The sequence below is a fragment of the Strigops habroptila genome, chromosome 6 (genome assembly GCF_004027225.2).
Source record: "Strigops habroptila isolate Jane chromosome 6, bStrHab1.2.pri, whole genome shotgun sequence".
Lineage (NCBI taxonomy): Eukaryota > Metazoa > Chordata > Aves > Psittaciformes > Psittacidae > Strigops > Strigops habroptila.
Window position 1 is genome coordinate 50,824,781 of NC_044282.2, and position 21,982 is coordinate 50,846,762.

At 38.0% G+C, this 21,982-nt stretch overlaps 1 long non-coding RNA gene across 3 annotated transcripts; it reads left to right on the plus strand.

Moving 5' to 3' along the window:
- The first annotated feature begins 3,391 nt into the window (after positions 1 to 3,391).
- On the plus strand, positions 3,392 to 21,632 carry LOC115609883. Of its 3 annotated transcripts, none has more exons than XR_003992030.1 (4): positions 3,392 to 3,700; positions 12,489 to 16,635; positions 18,828 to 18,940; positions 20,788 to 21,632. It is a non-coding gene; the product is annotated as an uncharacterized LOC115609883 (long non-coding RNA). The 3 variants fall into 3 exon arrangements; XR_003992031.1 differs by lacking the exon at positions 3,392 to 3,700 and having other exon boundaries at positions 11,958 to 13,404; positions 16,408 to 16,635; XR_003992029.1 differs by lacking the exon at positions 3,392 to 3,700 and having other exon boundaries at positions 11,962 to 16,635.
- The last annotated feature ends 350 nt before the right edge of the window (positions 21,633 to 21,982 follow it).

Consider the following 21,982-nt stretch of genomic DNA (forward strand, 5'->3'; position numbering starts at 1 on the left):
CATTACTCAGAATGAGAATTATAGTTTAATTTGGTGTACAGTCATTACTTTTGTTCTCTCTTGACATCAGATATTGGTAAGGTTTGGACTCTTCACAGAATAGGAGCACAGAAACCAAAAAGTTGTTTTATTCATTCACCTACTCTTTCAACATATTTGGTTTGTATTTGAGTTGGCAACAAGGAGCATTTACAAGTCACTGCCTGTGGTATTTCAGAAGTGGAGAGCATATACCAAGTTTCCAGCTGTGCTCAAATACCAGTCTTATATAGGCAATACGCATCCCATGTTTGTGTCATTAGCGAATGTCACTAAAGTAACATAGGTCACTGAAGAAAATATTAAATTAAACAAGATTTCAGAGTGATCCACAGACAACTTCACAAATAATTTTTCTCTGGTAATCATTCCCCTTTCAAGACACCTCTGTCATGAGCTATCTTCTTAGCTAATTCCTTCTGCAATTCGTGTGTATCTTATGTGCAATTTTCTCCAGTCCAGCTCATAATTATTATTATTATACTTTCCAATACCAAATGCCATAGTGAGGTCTAGACATCTTAAACTTACACATTTCTTTTGTGTCAAAAAAATACTCTCTTATCAGAAAAGCAAAATATATTAGTGATGTGACAATGGAAAATCAAGGTGAAATTGTATTCATTTCATTTTTACATTTACACCCACTTATTTTTCCTTCTTTCAAAATTTACTCTTGGGCCAAAATCTTAGCTGGTACACGCCAGTGTAAGTCTATAATACATCTTCCTAGGAGTGATTATTAATGATTAAACACTGGGTAAAGAAATAGAAGATGATTTCACTGCACTGTCCTGAATCATTCATTAGTGCATTCCAGCTTGGTCTTCCTTGCATTTTATTTTCCCCAGCCTGCCACACTGCCAAGTAACCACCATGATTGTGTACATTATTTACAGAAACTAGAGCCTTATAATCCCTGGAGTACATAACCCTTTGCACAAGTTACTTCATCTGGATATGTGCTGACTTAGAGCAGCTGAGAACCTCTCCCTTGTGTTCAGATTTACTGCCCATCTGGAAGGCACTGAAGCTAGAGCTTATATAGGACTGGGTCATAACTTAAGTCACATTAAAGAGACCAGAACAGGCATATGTAGAATTTCTTTCAAGCTATCTTTGCTATTAAACTGCAAACAACTCTGATTTCCAAAATGAAGATAAATCTCCAATATACCTATGAAGCTAATCCTGAGAAGGCTGGTGAAGAGACTGCAATTCACATCAGTGCTTAGCCACTGGGATCATGTCTTCCTTGCAACTAGAAAGTATGATGTGGTTATGCATGGTTGATTTACCTATGCTGGCTTAATCTCAGCTATCTGGATAAAAATCACAGTATGAGAGCCTGAACTCAGCATAACTTCAGCATTAGCTTTGCAGTCTCACAGAGCCCAGTGTAGCTGTATGCAGGAGGCAATGCACTTCAGGTTGTACCTCTGTGGTCTGTCCTCTGCATCACTGGCACTGAGGATGAAAGCCAGTGGCAACTCTGCCTCTCACGGCAGCAGGGCTGCATCTGGCACACACACAGCATGGTCACCACTGTGAGTTGAGAGGCACACACAATGAGGACTGAGTCATCTGAAGAGCTGCCTACGACACTCAAGCATGTCCTTTCCTGAGAAGAAAGAGCTGTTACAGAGCCTTCTACCTTGGCTTCATTCATGTTTATTTGTGTGGGATGGTAGTAAACACAGCTTGTCAAATTGCCAAACCTTTGGCCAGAAAAAAGGGCCACACAGTTTTGAAAGAAAACGTTACCAGAAAGTAATAAGGAGAAAACAATTTTGTCTGAAATTTCCCAGAAATAGCCAGCCTGAGGAGGAAACACAGCATGGAGCATTAAACAAAGGATTAGTTTGGGAAGTATGTGAGGTCTGAAAAGAGTGCAAAGAGTTTGACAACTGTAATAAAGGCAGTGCCATAAGTTCTGCCCATAATTTACTATTAATAAGAATAAAAAGCAAGACTTGGAATTGGATTAGCTGCATAGTGTATCAAAAAAATATGGTCTATAATGATGATTATTATGACCCGTACAAAACATTGTATGCTACTGCCAAAATCTGCCTTTCTTTCCTGCTGCTGCTGTCATACTAATGATGGCTGAATGCAGAATATGGCAACTATTTTCTTGAATCTTGATATTTTGATAGTTCATGAAAAGCTGTTAATCTTCTAGTCTGGAAACCTTTGTCCTGAAGATGACTGGTCCTTGGCTGTATCATTCAGATTCCTAAAATAATCCAACCAGGAAACTTCTATATTGCTTCTACTTTCACTCCCTACCCCTTCCATTTTCTTGCAAGTTAAATATTCTAAAGGATATTTATGTGTTGACTTGAAATTTACTCTGCTAAATTAAATTCACACCATCAGAATCAATTTCTCTGGATCCAGAGTAAAGGATTCCTGTAAAGCTTCCCATCACTCTAACTATCTACTTGAAAGCAGAAACTTGCTGCTCTAAGATGTCATTTACTACATGTTTTCTTGAAGGAGAGACCTGACTGGTATTCTAAGGAATAATGTTTTGTTTAGCTAATGAATAAAGCTTGCTCTATGTACATTGCAATTGTAGTATCAGCTTCTCTGTATTTTATACAACAGGATAATTGACAATTCAATGGATCACCAGAAAATGCTTGGTCATAGTAATAATTGGAGTGAACACAAAAGAATTCTAAATGATACAGTCTAACAAATACATTACTTCATCAGAAGGGTAATTTTCAGATTCAACTTATACACTTCATGCCGTTCCGAATGCTTTCTCAACATTAAGTTGGCAGTGCTTCACATTTAAAAGTGCTGTGCAGACATTAACTAATCAATCAGTTTTCTTATTATAATATTGTATCCTGTCGTGTCAGGTTTGCCATATTATAAACTACTATAAATGCCAATGAGGAGATGTGAAGTGCCCTTTTTGGTGCTTAATGCATATTGTTATGCTTAAATTATGACTGAATTGAATGCTCTTGCAGCCATGGTTACATTCCTATCATCATGTTTTAAGAAACACTAGATTTTTATCTCAAATACAGTTTTGTAACATCATTCTGCAGCACTGCAATGAATGAAAAAAATAAAAACAGTAGCCCATATAAAAATGATCATTTACAACACACAGAGAAGGGAAGAGAGAAAGGAGGGGCAGGGCGGGGCAGGGCAGAGAGTGGAGGAGAGGGGAGGAGACAGGAGGAGAGGAGAGGAGAGGAGAGGAGAGGAGAGGAGAGGAGAGGAGAGGAGAGGAGAGGAGAGGAGAGGAGAGGAGAGGAGAGGAGAGGAGAGGAGAGGAGAGGAGAGGAGAGGAGAGGAGAGGAGAGGAGAGGAGAGGAGAGGAGAGGAGAGGAGAGGAGTCTAAACCTTCAAGTCTAAACCTTCCTTGATGCGGCTTTGAACCATTCCCACACATTCTACCACTGAACACCAGGAAGAAGAGATCAGCACCTCCCTCTCCATGACCCCTCCTCAGGAAGCTGTAGATAGCAATGAGGTCCCCCTGAGCCTCCTTTTCTCCAGACTAGACAAACCTGTAGTCTTTAGCTGCTTCTCATAGGATAGGCCTTTCAGCACTTTCACTGGCTTTGTTGTCCTCCTCTGAAGAACCATCACAACTTTCTTAAATTGTGGGGCCCGGAACTGCACACTTCAGGTAAGGCCACACAATACTGAACACAGTGGGATAATCACCTCTTTTGACTGGCTAGCTATTCTGTGTTTGATGCACCCCAGGATGTGGTTTGCCCTCTTGGCTGCCAGGGAACACTGCTGACTTATGTTGAGCCTGCTGCCAACCAGCGCTCCAGATCCCTATCTAGCTTTGCAGTATTTCCCATGCACAAAGTAGGAAATGCTGCAAACACCTCTGTCAGTTTAACCTCTGTGGCAGTAAATACCTGCTGACACCTCTGTGTCCCACTCAGAGTGGGAAAATGATTACACAGAAGTTTGTCAAAGACACAAATATTCAAACAAACCTGGAATTTGGCCTTGTGTGATTTTTTCAATGCTTTAGAAAAAAATGCCACATTTTCACCTCAGATATATAGTTTATCTCTTCAGACAGTATAAATGAGTATAATTCTACCAGTTTCCATGAAATTGTTATGTGCCCTTACCGAGAATCTTGCCTTGGGATTCCAGTAAAATCAGTGTGAACGCCTGTGTTCAAGGACAGATTTTAATGACTGTCTTATAAGTGCTGACAGACAAATGGACATCTTTTGTTCCAGTCATCTGAGGGATGAGCAAGCCAAAATGCTTTCCTTCCAGTTCAGTTTAGGAAGTTAAATGAGAGTATTATCCAGCTTGGCAGTTTAAAGGCAGAGAGAGTCATGGGCAGTGGCTTTGATTCCAGTTTCCCTTCTAAGCCTGCTGGACTCCACGTGTGGGCTATGTGCCGGCAGTAGCATGTGACAGTGACCCAGACAGTAGGATGCACACATCAGATCATGCAGGAGATGTAAAGTACTGTGACAGTTGTCTCTCCATTACTATTAATCGTTTTTGCAATTTTTACTGTCAGAACAGCTCTGATAAAAAGTGGAAGAAACCAGGCAGAACAATGAAAGCAAACAGAAAAAAGCGATACCTGACTTTCATCCACTAGCCTTCCCCTACTGCCCTTTAAGGACATTACTCTAAACTACTTGAGCTTGTGAATAAATAAGCTTAGCTACACGCTATGCCACATTCTTGAGACTATTTAATTTTGCTTTGGTAACACATTGTAATTGTTATAATCTTCCTGTATTCTGTTACTCATTTACTTACTCATTAATAATACATTATACTCCAAATGTCAGGAATGCAACTAGCTTACAGAAGTTTCTCATAAGCACTGTTTTTCTGTGCTGCTCCTTTCAGTAATTATGACCACAGTATAAAGAATTGTACATAACTTTACAGTTATACAAACCTTAGGTATCCAGATAACTAGTCAGATAAATCTGAAGTTTAGCTGTGGTCCAGGCCCCTAGCTGGTTTGAATGGAGATAGCGCTGGAAAAATTACATCTCAAATCCACGGAAGAATCTGTCTCGAGGCATATGGATTGCCACCAAAACACAATTTCTGAGAGCAGAGTCAACACTTATTGTCCAGTGATCACAAAAATAGTGGCTTTTTGAAATATTTTTCATAAGTTTTCTCAAAATTGTCCCAGCAAATGAATGTTTGGTGGTGACTCCAAGAGCTGCTATAAAAGTATGTTTCAAGAATAATGAAAATAGTAAAGGGCTCATGTTCAATATTTTTAAGGAAGTGCACTTCTATATGTTTAAAACATTTTCTTATAGAGTAATGGTATGATAACAGTGTACTGTTATAAGATTATCTGTAATATTGTTACACAATCTGAAAATTTAAGAAAGTTCCATAATCGTTTACCATGTACAGATCCTACCGAGAAAGTATGGGGTTAACATCAAACGTACTCGCATTAGAATTGATGAAAGTTATTCCCAGGCAGTGTTGCACTATGGAAATCTAGCAGATTTGGGCTGTAATACTTGCTTAGTAACTCTCCACCTATCTGTTCCATGTGCACATGTAATTCAATGAAAATACCAAGACCATGGCTGTCCTGTACTGAGGACATTCTTCAAGAAGGAAATCTTGAAGAGGCTGTACTTATGTGCCGAAAGACAATCTGACAGGGAAGAAGACCAACCTGGCTGAACAGAGAGATTTGGCTGGAAATCATTAAAAAAAAAAAAGAGCTTATGACCTTTAGGGGAAGGGGCAGGCAACTCAGGAGGACTGCAAGGATGTTATGAGGCTATGCAGGGAGAAAATTAGAAGACCCAAAGCCCAACTAGAAGTTAATCTGGCTACTGCCATAAGAGACAATAAAAAATGTTTCTATAAATACATTAGCAACAAAAGGAGGGCTAAAGAGAATCTCCATCCTTTATTGGATGCAAAGGATAAGGAAACAGCTGAGGTACTTAATGCCTTCTTTGCCCCAGTCTTTAATAGCAAGACCAGTTGTCCTCCAGGTACTCAGCTGTCTGAGCTGGAAGACAGGGACAGGGAGAGAATGAAGCCCAAGAGGAAATGGTCACAACCTGCTACACCACTTAGACACACAAATCCATGAGGCTGGATGGGATCCACCAAGGGTACAGAGGTAGATGGCAGAACTGCTCACTGAGCCACTTTCCATCACTTGTCAGCAGTCCTGGCTAACCACAGAGGTCCCAACTGACTGGATATTACCAAATGTGACGCCCATCTACAAGAAGGGTAGGAAGGAGGATCTGGGGATCATAGCACAGTACAGAGGTATGATCACTTCCCTGGTCCTGCTGGCCACACTAGTTCAGCTACAGGCCAGGATGCCACTGGCCTTCTTGGCTGCCTGGGCACAAGCTGGCTCATGTTCAGTAGCAATCAATCAGCACCCCCAGGTTCTTTTCTGCCGAGCAGCTTTCCAGCCACTCTTCACCAAGCCTGTAGCATTTCATGGGGTTGTTGTGGCCCACTTGCAGGACCCAGCACTGAGCCTTGTTGAGCCTCATAAAACTGGCCTCAGCCCATTGATGTTATGAGAAGTCAACCTCGAAGTGCCCAAGGACTTACTTTACTTGGCAGAAAAGCAGTACTGATCTTAGAAAAAAGAGGCAATAACTGGGCACCAGTATGTAACCCTATATCACCCATCAGATTGGTAAAATGTAGAAATAAATGCAATTAAAGTCAACGGATTTACACTAGCACGCAATACATTTCAGAAGAGACTACGTCTTGACTGCAGATGTATCTGGAGAGACAAGTATGTGTTGTATATAGTTTTGCCAGTGTAATTCTGCTGCTTTTTCTCTTGCTTCTCCATCAAGTATATCCTTGGCATCTGGCTCCAGTTTTACAACAGGCAATCCACTGTTTTTTCCTCCCTGGTTTGTCTGTCTCTAACTATGTGACCCCATTTCAGTGAGTTGAAAGAAATGTAGATCAGTTCAGAGGCTACAGGAGAATTGATATTTCTCATCCATAGTTCTCTTGCAATTTAATATATAAACATCCTCTCAAGACAGTTTCCCAGGAGGGGGGTGGAAGGGTGAAGTCATGTTAAAGTGCTTACTGCAGCTGAGAGAAACACATCTGGTGAGGCTGTAGAGTGCATTAGCTCACTAAGGTGATGAAGTGAAGTTTGAAATGTCATTTAAGTGCCATGAGAGACGACTGTGAAGGAGGGCTACTGACTAGGTAAAGCTTTTTTCTTTTGACATGCTGAAAACCTTTTCTTATTCTTGCTAACCTGCTGCTATCCCAATGGGTGAAGGTTTATTACTATCTGAGGAAAAAAAAAAAAAAGATGGATCATCTACTTTAACATTTTTCAGTGTAGCAATGTGATGCAAATGTCCTCATGCCTTCAAGATGATGCTGGGTTTGCCTGATGAAAACACTTCACCACCACAACCCCGGTTTCTCAATGGAAGCAAATCACACCCTTGATTCTGTCCAGTTTAGAGAAATACTGAACTGTAATAATATAAATGATCCCATCATAAAAAGAACTCTAACAACCTTCCTCTTTCTGAGAGGATTGATTTATTTTCATTTTATAAAGATCTTTTTATTGATCTATTTTACAACATAAGATAAAAGACATAAGAAATAATAAGATATATAACAGAATAAATATTTTCTTTATATAAAAAGAATAACGATACTTATTCTACTTGCAAAGTGTTTTGAGATAGACCAAAAAGAAGAAAAGCTACACAATATACACATATACTATTTAAAGGACAAGTAATAATCATAGTAAACATTTCTGAAGGTTTGGAGGGATCAAGGAATGAGTATCTTCCCCTGACGCACCCTCCCCCAGTGACAGTAGATAAGAGAAGGAGAGAAACTAGGTTAATTTTTTCAATCCTTTCTTCATTAGTCCATGACTCCATGATATCTTAGATTAGCCTAATATGTGGTCCCATTGGAGTTTATACAATTTGCTACATTATTTAATTCGGTGAAGAAATGTTTTGCATGCATCACATAGAAATGTTTCTGTCTGCAGAGCCAACTGCATTACAAATTCAGTGATCTGAACCTAAAGAGATGTCATAGAGTGCCACACTTTTAAATAATTTACTGTTTAGAACATTTGCTGCTGACACACAAAATAGGCACAGAACCGTACAAAGGACCTTTTTCTCCCTCTACGGTATATTTTGAAGTACTGATTAATTTGCTAAGAACTAGTATATTATCACTTTTAAAAGGTTATTGTATTCTTTTTGGAAATTCACACTGAATGAAATTTTGGTTCTCTGGAATGAATGCCAAAAATCATACCAATTTCACAAGTTCAGGATTTTGTTACAGTTTTAAGTAAGTAATTGTATATTAACATAATTAGTATATGTTAATACATAGAACATCTAATGTTCTATATAACTCTATATATTGTTCTATATAGTACCCAAACTGGTTTGTACAAACTTTAGAAATATGTTTAAAAAATATCTCAGCAAATATTGCAAACCTTCTCTATCCTTGTGATTTCCTTGCTATATTGGGTATGTATACTTCTTTCATGGAACAGAATTCCTAGCAACTCATCTTTGAAAATCGCAAAGAGGAAGAGTTTTCATAGGAGTAGTGTTTCCATATGTAATACTGGAGGTGGAATTCCTACAAATCCTCCCCTCAGACAGGTTCATATATCACATTCTTCAGCTCTGCCATTACTGTGCAATCAAGTCCTTAGCAAGGGTTTTCAGAGTTGGCCCTTTATAATCTATTTAACGTCCTTCCTCTCAATAGGGTGATATAGCTAATTGTTTAGGAGTATCTCAAGTGGAAATCAAATCTTTTTGGTTTCCCAGAAAAATGTTAATTTGTGGCACATCAAGGAAAATATTCCTGTAGAGTTGCAAAACGTGCTCATTTTTGTAAATACCTTAATGAGATGGGCTACTTCATGTTTTTGAGATGAGAAGCAGTTGACACAAGAAAATCTGACACTCACTTTGAACACAAACAATCTATAGCAACACATTTAGTCAGACTCATCCAAACAGTGTCAGAAAGTATTAGATTCAAAGGTAAAAGTGAATGTGTAAAAGTGGAGGAACATTTTCATTGTGAGAAAACACAGTTCCAACTCAACAGCAATTTATATCATAGTGTTATGTGCTACTGCTGTTTATCAGTAGGACCACATAGGTAGAAAAGATGCCAGGTGAGTGGAAAAGCTGGAGACTGAATCTATTTAGAACTACTTAGAGGAGAGAAACACTGCATGTTTATGACAGCAGTTATTGAGATAGCTCTGATAATTAATTTTACATGAAGAAAACTCCAAAGTGCAATTTGACAATGCAGTGATGTATGTTTGCTTAGCTGTCTATTTTGGAAGCAATGGGTGAATTTAAGGATTTGGAAGAAGACATTTGACTAAAAATGAATTCTAACACTGCACTTAAAAGAAAACAAGCCAATTGTTGAAAAGATGATCAGGAAAGGATCGTGGAATCATGCAGGCTGGAGTAGACCTGCAGAGGTGTCTGGTCCAACCTTCTGCTCACAGCAAGGGCAGCTATAGTCCCAGAGGAAAGCTTGAAAACCTCTAAGGGTGCAGCCTGCACAGCCCGTCTGGGCAGCCTACTCCACCGCTTGACCATCCTCCAGGTAATTATAAACTTGTTGAAAATGTTGGTTTATTAAATTGATACTGTGTTACTGCGGCAGCAGTCATTTATTTCATGGCTGAATACCAGATCTATGAGTGTAGAAACAGAGCTGGGGAAGTTTTCAGTTGTTTTCAGAACAGAGATAATGTGGTACCGCACAAGCAGAAATCCATTTTTTGGATGGGGGGAGGGAAGAGCACTAGGAATCCATGGATGAAAGCAGCTGATAAATTTAAATTGGAAAAGAATAGTAGTAACTATTTTAAAAGCTTCAATTCTTTTGAGGAAACTTCTTGGCCTAATTTCAAGCAGAACAATCCATTAGAAATCCTCAGAGACAGGGAGCTCCAAGCCAACCGCTTCAGGAAGATATTTAAACAAGGCCCTTTGCCAGTAAGTGACTCAGTAAGCCACAGGTTTTGTGTGGGGGTTTTTTTCTCTGAAAATGTGAAGTCTCAAAGTGCAGAAAGCTGTAAAAGAGATGGAAGGAACTGGGAAATATCTTCATTACAGCTGAATGAGGATTTTTCTCTAGAAAGATTACATTTTTCTGCAAAATGTAACACTTTAATTTTGTCCCAAGAAAGTTGAAGCAAAACCTTCTATTTCAAAGGGTAACATAATGTGGTTTGGTTTTGTTTTCTGGGTTGTTTTTTTAATGTGGCAGAGATCAAGATTTTTATTTCCAAGTTCACCTTTGCTACCTTCACCTCTTGTGGCACTCTGTGAGAGCTGTGATGTCTGACAGAGCCAGGCTCCTCACCTTACCTGCATTTCCCACACTGGTAACCCAGGTGATGGATTCAAGAACACACAAGTTAGATAAACAGAAGCACAAAGCATGAGGATACAGGTTTAACCATATATCCAGATTTTTTGCTTGCAAGCACTGCTGAGCAGGGTAGACCTACTTTAGGCACACACTGTGTGACACATGGAAGTTGGTGATGCTCTAAGCCACAGTTCCACTTCTGCATTGCACCTGAGACACCTCAAAGATACCCAAAAGACACACAAATGTGGCAAACCCCATCCATGTCTGTTCAAACAACCTGTTTCCTCCACTGCAGCTTCCTTTACAATTGTGAGCTTCGTTTTGTCATGTTTGCACTGTGAAGGATAGATTTCAGTGGAAGATGTGAGAGGTCTGTCGGTAGTAAGCAACTGAGACCACAGTCAGATGGTCAAGAAGGTGAGCTGCTGACATCTTTAGAGCAGATGCCACAGACTTCATGCCTCTGAGGCCCAAGGTCCTTCGGGCAAAGAGTAGAGAAGATCATACTTTACTGCCAATATGACCTCCCAGAACTGTCTGTGTCTGACCTGCTGAGGGGACTACTGGTAATTGTTGCAACCAGCAGTCAGGTGTAAGAAGGAAGCGTGGGTTTTTTATGAAAGCTTTCTGACAAGTGCTGGTGTCTCCGTATTATTTAGGTCTGCAGTACCACCAGTTTCTGCTTTTCAGAGTTCCATAAATAATATCTGCACCAAAGTGTAGATATTTCAGAGGCAAAACCAACTCTTTTTCCATTCTATTGCTCTCCATGTATGTCAGATTCCTGCAAAACGGCCCTAACACACCATCATTGTCAGTTATCACTATAAAATAAAATTGTGAGAGCTTTGTTGTATTTGGCCTAAAGCAGAAGGAACCAAAATAAATTTATAATTATGATATTGCAGAAGATTGTCCTCCTTACCCAGGTTTCCAACTTTCATGGATTTGGTTTAAAACCAAAACCACTTTAGTGTCTAACTTGATGTATCTTTTTAAAAGTCTTGGCATAATTTCTTTATGTGCTGTTGAGGGTTATATTTGTATTACACTAATAAGGGAAAAGTGAAGATGGACTCACAACTTTTAGAAGATCACAGCTTTAAGAACAGGTAGGTAGCAGAACTGCATGCTGGAAACTGACTCTAAACTGCAAGCAGGAAAATGACTCTAAGTTATTGCTACCCCATGCAGATAGTCAGTGCGGCACTGAGCCAGCAACACTAAACCTAACCAAGCCAAAGTCAGGTCTTACAGAAAAAAGACTGGTCTTGAGTTTTCACCTCAGAAATAACTTGGCTCCTGCTGCTCCTTACATGATTCTACTTTGCACTGACTTTTACCCAAGCTGCACTACAAAAATGTTAATTCTTCTCAAAGGCACTCATGTAAACCAATGAGAGATAAGAATGTAAATGCAAAAATCTCAAGGATATGAAACAATTTACTTGATATTAGTTATTTTTCGTAGAGAATGTTGTTAGTCTAGGAGAGAGGTGAGTTTGTTTTAATTGTATTTGCAATGATTAAGAGGAAGAAAGTCCAAATCAGTGATATATACACTTGATACTTTCAAAGGGCCAGTTTCAAAAAGCTGAAAACAAATATGAGCCAGATCAGGCAAGATCAGACAGAATTTAATTAAAAACATATGAATAATAATCATACATTGTTTAAGAACACTTTAGTAAGTATTCAGAAATCCACACTCTCACATCTCTGGAAGGCCACAGTGGTTGAAACCACAAACTGACTTTGATAGGAAGTGAAAGCAGCTCCACACACATATATGCAAAAGTTCTTTCATACGTGTATGCACATATGAGCAAACTGGACAAAATGTAAAAAAGAAGATATTACTAATAACAATAATTCACTGAATATTAATGCTCTAGAATTATACAACTGTTAAGACAGGCACAGGTAGAATTCTTGACCATCAAACTTAAGTAAATTAAACTTCTGAAAGTTTGCATATTTATTTTATTGAAGACATAATTTCTCTTTTTCTTTTTTAGGCAGAAGGATTAAAAAGACAAGGAAGTGGAAAGGCAACTATATTTTGCTTTTCACGCATTTTCCAACTGGAAACTTCAGAAGATGATAAACAGCAGCTACTTACGTCAGAATTTTTTGTGTCAGCAAGTACTGATAATTTGTCTACATTAAGCTGAAGCACTGCAAAAGGAACCCTTAGGATCCTTGGTGGTGGTTTTCATTGACTTTAAGATAACCGAAGAAGTTCTGGAGACTAAAATCAAACTAACATTTTGTTAAAATTTCAGCTAACTTTCATGAGTAACAAGGAGTCTCTTAGGCTGACATTAACCCTGGGGCAAAAGAACAGATGATGGTTATTTGTTTAATATAAAATTAGAAGAAAATGACCAGAAAGAAGTAAAAAAAGCCTAAATCCTACCTGAACAGTTAAAAATCAAACCCAAGTTGAATGTTAGCAGTAAGATTGCTGCTATAATGGACTTTGATGAAGTATATAATTTGGAACTACTCAACATTTCAGCGAAGAAGTTACAGTGATTAACAAAATCAGCAACTTGTCATCAAATGAGTGGGTTAGAACATGGTTAAGACACAGGGAGGTGTAACAAAATGAATATGTGTTAATGGGTCATGCAGGGATCAGATTTGCTCTTACACTGTATAACACCTTTGTCAATGATCTGAAAGAACTCACAAAAATCTTAACTAAGAAAGACAGCAGATTATTTTCATCAAATATTGGTGGACCCACAACCTGCATGGAAAAGATGTCCAGCATTGCAGTTCTTCACATAAAGGGGCATAAACAGACAAAATACATATCCATCAGCCATATTGGTTAGTTTTTTAAACATGAGCCCCTACCTTAGTCAGAAGTTCTCAGATGATTTTTACTTCGGGTTGAATCCCTGTTCAGGAGAAGCAAGCAAAAGAGTAAGAGAACAAATTAAATGCTTTGACAGAGAAACAATGAAGAACATCTACAAATATGGGTCCCATCTGCTGATTAGGCTCATCATCATCATAAAACTAGAACAGCTCCAGTTATCCCATATTTACTGTATGAACTAGTTTAGATCAGTCACTGAGGAACTGCCTATCACAGCTGAAAGGTCCTATTCTTAAAAATAGGATGTGCTTTAAGAATTTTACTTGCAATTGAGACCAAAGCTGCATTAAATTCTGTGGAAAGTGATCTCATCTCCAAATCAATATTAATGCACAGGACAGCAAGCTTCTTAACTGTTTTATAGAACCAGCCATTACATGTTACATTAATAATCATCATTATATTATTATGTTTTCTTCTAGTTGATGTAGTTAAAAATCCCATGCAGGCCTACGGGCAACACACTGTAAATGTACAAAAAGAAAAAAATTATCACTATTCTCTAGTAAGATAAAAATTGGCAGCACATAAGGGATGGTTCTCATTTCTGTACAACTCTGAAAGTAGTAAGAAGGTCATGATCAGTAGAAGTACGTCAGGAGCTCATAAAGATCAAAAGACAACCATACCTCTGTCAAATATTTTTTCAGTGTCGCATCTGATTTTAGAAGAGATGCATGCAGTGTTCTAATGTGGGATATCAGCAGAAAGAGTTCGTAGCTGGTAATAACTCCTGTGTGCACACACATATTCCTTCTTCAGAAGAAGTACTTTAAAAGGCACTAAAGCAAATCAAGGGCTTTGAGATGTTTTGTGTCAGCTGCATGCCAGTTTATCTTGCAACAAGGGACTGGGTGAACCACTTGAGCTGTTTTTGATCCTTCCACAATTCTGCTTGTAATGTCTCCAGATAATTTGGTACTAAGAAAATGTCACATCAGACACAGATACATAGAGCACACACTTTCACAACCGTCTAACCATAGGTGGATTGACTATGTAACTACTTGTATGGTTATAATCACCAGACTATCGAGCACCTCAGGTACTCAATGCTGTTGATTCCCACAGCCTGCCCTATGAGGTAGGAAAGCTTTACTAGCATGTGCTCAGACACAGCGTTGTGTTATTTGATAAAACAAATTACTGTCTCAAGGTCACACAGGAATTCTACAAAGAAGCCACAGATTTGCTCCAGACACTAACTACACAAAGATGTCTCTCAGAAAGATAGTCTATACTAGCAGAAACTGAACTAGATCTAGTCATTTAACAAAGTTAGCAATTTTAGGTAGAAATTCTGTTTTTCTAAATTAAAACATCCTAACATGCAACAGAGCATAGAGTAGAGATCACACTTCTGAATTAGCTCTGTGTAAATATATGACTAATTCATTCAAGAATTTTATAAATTCAATCCAAACATTTTCCTAGCCGCATCTTCAAATCATGCCTTACAATTTCAGCTTACCAAAATAATTTCAAGAGAATGGGGTGAATAAGCAGGAGAGATTCAGCTGCAGCTATTTCCATGTTGTCAGGACCCTGTAGCTTGTTTCAGGTCTGGATTTGGCTCAGAGGTTCCTCATGTCCTTATTACCTGGCCAGCAATAGCTTTTTCTGTTCCATCTCTATGCTGGGCAGAATGGGTACATGGGAGAGAAAACAAAGGGATTTCTGGAATGACTAAGCCTGCAACAAAGATTTAAAAAAGAAATAATATACCTGCTATTGCGCTAACTGATGTCTTTGGGCTTAGCAGCGCCTCTTTGAATTTTGAATGTGTTACACATGATAGGTATCTTTAACTGCTGGCTTATCTCTCACAGTGAATATTTTTCTAATATGCTTGACCATATCTGATATTTCAGTACAGTAGTTCATGTAAGTTGGCCTTAGAGAAGCTACAGGTTAAAAATTATTTGGTTTTCTAACACAGACTTTCAGTGGTCTTTTCTGGGCTCATTTCTGTGTGCCTTGTGAGTTGGTGATATCTCATGGTTTTGCTTTTCCTGTGTTTGTATTTCGAAAAAAGTGCTTCAGGTTTCAAGGCAATAATGCATGGGATGACTTACTTTACAATAACTGCTAAGAGCCTTGGTTGTTGCCCCAAAAAGTTATGCTAAAATGCACTAAATTTGTATAGTACCAGCGTCGGCTGTAAAAAGAGTAAGTGTTACCTTTTCCTAGTTTCCTTAACTCAGAAGCCTTAATTCACTTTTTTGTCTAACTAGTCAGATTTAGTTCACAATCTTCTGGCTTTTTATTTACAGTCATTGTCACAGGAAAATCAAAATTTCTCATTAGTTAGGATATTAAGATGATAGTACTAATGAATTACAATGTTCCAATCACAAATAAATTCTAGGAAGACATGGGAAAAAAGAATCCTTTAACTTAGATGTCAGGACTTTTAAAAGTAAAGGTTACTTAAAACTAAATTCTTTTTTGCCTCAAAAGTAACAGCTTTTGCTTTTATATTTATAGTTTCTTATTTCTAAAGTGTTTTTATTTCATTCACGCTCTTTTGCTTTGTACTGTAGTAAAAAGTACATGTTTTTCCATACACTGAAACACTGTTTTTAAATATATTACACTGCTTAAATCCTCAGAGGCTTCACAGCTTTTGCTGTACCGACATATGCAGGCTTGAAACACTAAAAATAAAAGGAATTTCAATTAAAGTGGGAGAGTTTTGAAAGTTTTATAATTTATGATTGCCTGGATGCATTTTCAGTATCAAAACTGCCTTCAGAATATCTTACTTTCTAGGAAAGTCATAACGCACTGCTTCACATTGAGTTTGTTCTCAAAACGAAGCTCATTTGCATTTTGCACCACAGGGAGTTACTTGTAAACTTCCACACAGCAAGGTGTGAACAGAGTAGTGATAACAAACCATGAATTATACAAAGATGTAATTCAATTCATAGAATCACCTCAAAGCCTAAGCACTTATCAGGTTCTTATATTTGCACAAAACTTCCTGGATCATTAAAAAATAGGCTATGCAATTCATTTGTTTTATCAACACCTTTGAATTTCAGAGATGGGTTGAAGTAGCATGAAAACTAACTAGCCTTTGCCTGTGAAGATGTGGTAAGGGAGAGGGCTAGGAGACCTCACATTCAGTCAGACTTCAAAGTGTCGATCTCCTCTCTCTGGCGACCAGCGATAGGACACAAGGAAATGGAATGAAGTTGCATCAGGGGAAGATCATATTGGACAAGGTTCTTCACTGAGAAGTTGCTTGGTCACTGGAAGAGGTTCCTCAGGTAAGTGGTAAGAGTAGGGAAGGATGTCATGTTCAAGGAGCTTCTGGACAATGCTCTTAGTCATTTGATTTAGTTTTAGGTAGTCCTGCAAAGAGCAGGGAGTTGGATTGATGATCCTTATGGGTCCCTTCCAACTTGAGATATTCTAGGATTCTATAATTCTATGATTCTATGAAAGAAAGCTTCATTCTGAATTCACAGGGCTAGAAGGGATTTCCTAAACTTCAGTTCAGCCAGCTCCTTCAACAAAAAACTATGCCTTTTCTAGTTCATCAAGCTTTTATTTATTTCAGGTTTTTCAACTTGTTTTTGTTAAATCCCATAGTTTCCAGTGAAAAATAAGTAGTTTGTGTTGTACCTTTGGTAGATCTATCAGAAACAAAGTCTTGCAGAAATTTAGAAACTCAAAAGCAAAAATAAATTGGAACCTGTTTAGACTTGTGATCTTACCCCACCCAGTTAATTATACCATCATAGCATAGTTTCAGGAGTAAGGGCACTCAGATGGTTATACGCTCTAACCTCCTTCTCAAAGTCAGAAGAGGTTGCTCAGGGCAATGAGAACATGGAGAACTGTTGGGAAGTCAGGTGGACAAGGTACAAGAATAAAATACAACAGACATAATTTTCTTATCAGCCTTAAGACTAACTCTGTTAGGTTGTATCTTAGGTATTTGAAGTAGTTTTTAGAAGTGGTGTGGCAGTAACCAAAAATAGCAGTCTCAATTTAAACTACAGACACTCATGTTGCCCTGAAGGGAACCAGAGCCAAAAAACCATGGTCAGTTCTAGGAATTCAGAGGTAACATAATACAAAGGGTTTCAACAGCAGAAACCTTATATATGGCTTGCTCTGCAGTCATCAGGTTTTTAAGGGGTAGATCTTAGTGTTTATAAATCCATTATTCACAGTTAGGCAATTCTGAAGTCTGCCTTCTAGTTTTAATAGTATATCGACAGAAAACACTTTTTTCACCTCCTCTACATGGCTATTAACCTGATGCTTGGAAAGCATTGCAAGAGCATGACTGGAAATCTTTCTCTGAGGGAAGACTTTGGCTTTGCTCTGTGGTTAATGGTCAAATGCTACTTCTCACTCATAGATGAGCAGGTCTTATAAAAATCTTAAGGGAATGATTCTTTGAAGCATATATAGTTATTGGAGAAAAATGGCTTATTCTGTTAAATAAAATTAAGGATGAGAAAAGGTAATGTAACTGTTGATTCAACAGAATGCTAAATGCAGCAATTGGAGGGGGGGGGGGAAGGGAAGGAACTATTTAAATTAAAGGGCAGTGCTGTCAGAAGAAAAGTTATTATAAACTGGCCCAGAGGCAAGAAATACTTTAAAACCATCAAGGCAGAGTGGTCCAACACCTCTTTCCAATAGGAATAGCAGAGACAAAAATCCTGAGTTTCAAGGATGGAATTTGACCCTTTGTATAAAAGATTAAAAGACAGTTACCTCCTGTGACCTGAGAAATTTCAGTAATTTCTGCTAGAAAGTTGTAGGTAGCAATCTGTTGTTACAATGAAATTCAGAATAGCTACCAGTGTTTTTTTATCGCTATTAAACTCGTACAAAATATGGACAATACAATAAAAATGAGATAAAATGAAGACAGCCCTTCCAAGTTGTTTAACATGAGTGAAACCAGTGTGAAGTTGTTGTTTGTGGAAACTGGCTTGAGGATAATTAGAGCCTCTGAATATGGCCTTCTAATCTGTCTCAGGCCTTCCAATAAACATATGTTGATTTTTGACTTTAAAAGAGAGAGCTGGAGTTCAAAAATTACTTAAGGACCAACTATTCAAAATATTGTATGGAACATCAGCTCAATTTTTCCTATTGATTTGTTCATGTCAATTTCTCTAAGAAGACAAAAATATTCTAATGGGATTTCTGTCGTTTGGTTTTGTTTTGGTTTTTTTTTCTGCTGGAAAAAACATTACAAATTATATGAAGAATTACTGATTCTGAGAAGAAAACAGACAAATAAAAATGTTTTTTAAAATACAAAGAAGTTAAAATATTTTCCTCCATACACCTAGTATTAGCCTATGAATGTGTAAAATTACAAAAGGGTGCTAAATGTATGAAATAAGAAGAAAGCTTCAGAGGCTGTACTGATTTTAAATCACAACGTAGGCTCACAAAACCTGTGAATCAGCCATTTTCCTTCTCTTCACAGCCCTGACAACCTCCATTCCCTTCCATTATGACTGTAATTTCTTGCTGTAACTGAAATGTAAGACACAAGTGAGAGGAGATGACTACCATTCTCATATCTTTCTTCAGATGCAGGTGAGTTTACTGAAGTTTGAAGCAAAATTAACTGGGTAGTAGACTTCTTGCATGTTCCCATTATGTTTAGCTTTCTGAAGCTCGAGAAAAATCTTAGGAAAGAGTCTGAGAAAAAGTTTCTAGTACAAAAAAAAAAATAAATTAAAATTAAAAGATTTAATTGTTAAGGACTAGGAGCATATGGGCCCATTTGAGGTTTGAAGATCCAGCTGCTTATGGCTAAAGTGAACTGCACCTATGTTACACAGTAATGTGATTCCAATGAGCTTGATGCTGAAAACAAAACATGGTCAGGGGTTACAAGAAATCAGCTACAAGGAAGCACTGTAATTTAATTATGCACTTTCTGTGTGCTTCCCACATTTTTTCTGTTGGTACCAGTGACTTTCAGATAAAAACTGTTGGTAAGCCCAAGTAGCAGCCACACAGTATATCCACTCCTGGCTTTGAATCATTTTTTACTGCTGTACTTCCACTGTCACAAAGCTGCTACTGAAGCCTTTAGGCACTAACGGGGTGCAGAAGAAAAGTAGAGCTTTCTCAAATCTGAAAAATAGAGCTTTCTCAAAGCTGAAAAGTAACTTGTGACTACTGATGTTAATAGGTTTGAAAATAATACAACTTGCTGACAAAAGAAAATATGCCATTTCTGTATGGTAGACAGATTCAGATGTAACTTTCTGGCTACTGGTTTTTGGGGGTTTTTTGGTTGGTTTTTTTTTTTTTTACAAATTGAGCTCTGTGCATCTAGCTAAAACAGTAGCAACTAATGCATCCATCTCTCAGGGTCCCTTGGGCAAACCAAGCTGGCATCCAACACATTTAAGCAGTGAAAAAAGAATTAAAACACAGACATTAGTAATTAATATAGACAGTGAGGAAAGATTAACAGTGGGAAATGGAAAACCATTTCCTTTTAAATACAGATAAGGGATAACCATTGTGCTGTTAGTGAACGATGTTAGATACATGGAGCAGTACCTACCTATTTGCTTAAGTACTCAAATTACCTTAAGGTATTTATGTTATTTTAGTAACAGCTTCTAAATTCACAGTAATACAAGGCTGAAAGGGACTTCTTGGATCATGGAACCCCATGCCCTGTTACTTGAGGCAGCCATGGTGGGTAATCCTTTTATGAAGTGATCAAAGTCCTCTTAAAAACTAATTTTGTTGTTATTATTTTGATTTGAGGGAGTTGCCTCTACACCTGCAACTGCATTGCTGTTCCAGAACCTCACTCCTTCGATGCAGTACTGAAGTTTTCAGCATAATTTTTTTCTGGCCAGTTTATATCCATCTGTTCCTGTGCCAGCACTGTTAGCTTAAAATCCCTTTTTCCTCCTCCTGGTACTCACTATATTGACATGTTTAGAAAAAACACAATCTTATACCATTTTCCCAGATCAGTCAGAGCAAGGTCTTCTAATTTTACATCTTGGTAGATCTTCTTTGTGTCATTTTTCTTTTCAATTCATCTGTTTTGAACCTGAGGAACTAGAACTGTATATTCCAAGCTCCACACATCACTGCCTTCTGCTGTGTTGTACAATGGCATTTTATGAAATCTTCTTAATGGACTTGCAATTCCATAGAGGTCTTCCTGCAGAACTCTGAAATGGAGTTCCAGTTGCTTGGGTTTCCCAACTTCAGCATTTCACAGCTCTGAATTTTGGTTTTCTTTTCACAATATCAGTTTTCATTCTTCCGCATTTGTTCCTAGTAGTCCACTTTCCTTTGGTTCTATAATGACCATTATAATCAAAGGTGAAGAAATTGCTTCATTTCAGGACAGATGAACATCATCTTTTTCTACTTCCTGCATTCAAAAAAATCTTTATTTTTAGGGTACGCACAGTGGCCCAGCTTCAGCTGGAGGCTGAGAACACTTTTGTCCAGGGAATTGCACAGCCAGCTGATGGCAGTACTCACCTGACAAGAACTTCAAACCTACTCAAGTTGAAGAGGACATGGATGTCAAATGACCCACTTCCATAGCAAAGACATTGACCATTAGACTAATAAGCAAAAGGCCACATCCTGATATTTCTTAAAATGAAGACATTCTAGGAGTACTTTCAGGTTCAACATCATAAGTTCAGAGATACCTGAAGTGAGTACCCTTCCCTTTGACAATTTCTGTTGGCTGGTTGATTTGTTCTGGCACTCAACACAAAGTCTGTTGTGAGTTCCTATGTGGAGCTTTGCTTTCTTTAACTTACTTGTACAGACCCAATGTGACCATGTTAACCCTACGAGTTCAGAGCTGGGCACATAGGTCATAGGCACCATAATACCCCATAAACCATTACACTAAATGCTTAAATCTTTGTAGTAAAAATGAAGGAATATAGTTGCTCAGATTAAGGTTCAATTCATCTTGCTACCAACTTTCAGAAGCATTTCCCTATTTTACCCCATTCTTGCATGGTAAATGAGATTTACAAGTCCTGCCTATTCTGCAGCATGTTCTGTTCCGATTGACAATAGCGGATAGATACAAAAAAATGTATGCCAGTCTGCCTATCTCATACTTCCTTTGTTGTCACAAATACCATACTTTGTGCATAATTTCCAATTGACTCACCATGAAACAGTTTAGAAATAAGAATGTTGCCAATTTTAATGTTATTTGCATGTGACATAAGATTTTTTTTGAGTTTTGGTTTTATTAATAAAATATTCAATGCAGTTTCTCTTAGATGATACGCTCTCAGCACGCTCGATACACAGTGGGATTTGTTTCAGTACAGTCAGAAATAATAACCATTACTTAAGAGAAGAAAGTGTTTTATGACCTTCCTGCCCACTTACCTTATTTTGAATCTTTATGCTAAACAATTAAACTTCTGAAATGCCCTTTCACATTTTATTGAAGCTAAAGAATAAAATTTGTTTCCAAGCAAAGAAATCCTGATTGCTGCATTTCAAGAAAAGCTATTGCAACTGTTCTAAGAATCCCAAGATAAAGACACTGTGCTGCATAGTCTGAGGCATGGCAATTTGCTATAAATTACAAGTGATCCAGATCCTCAGCTGATG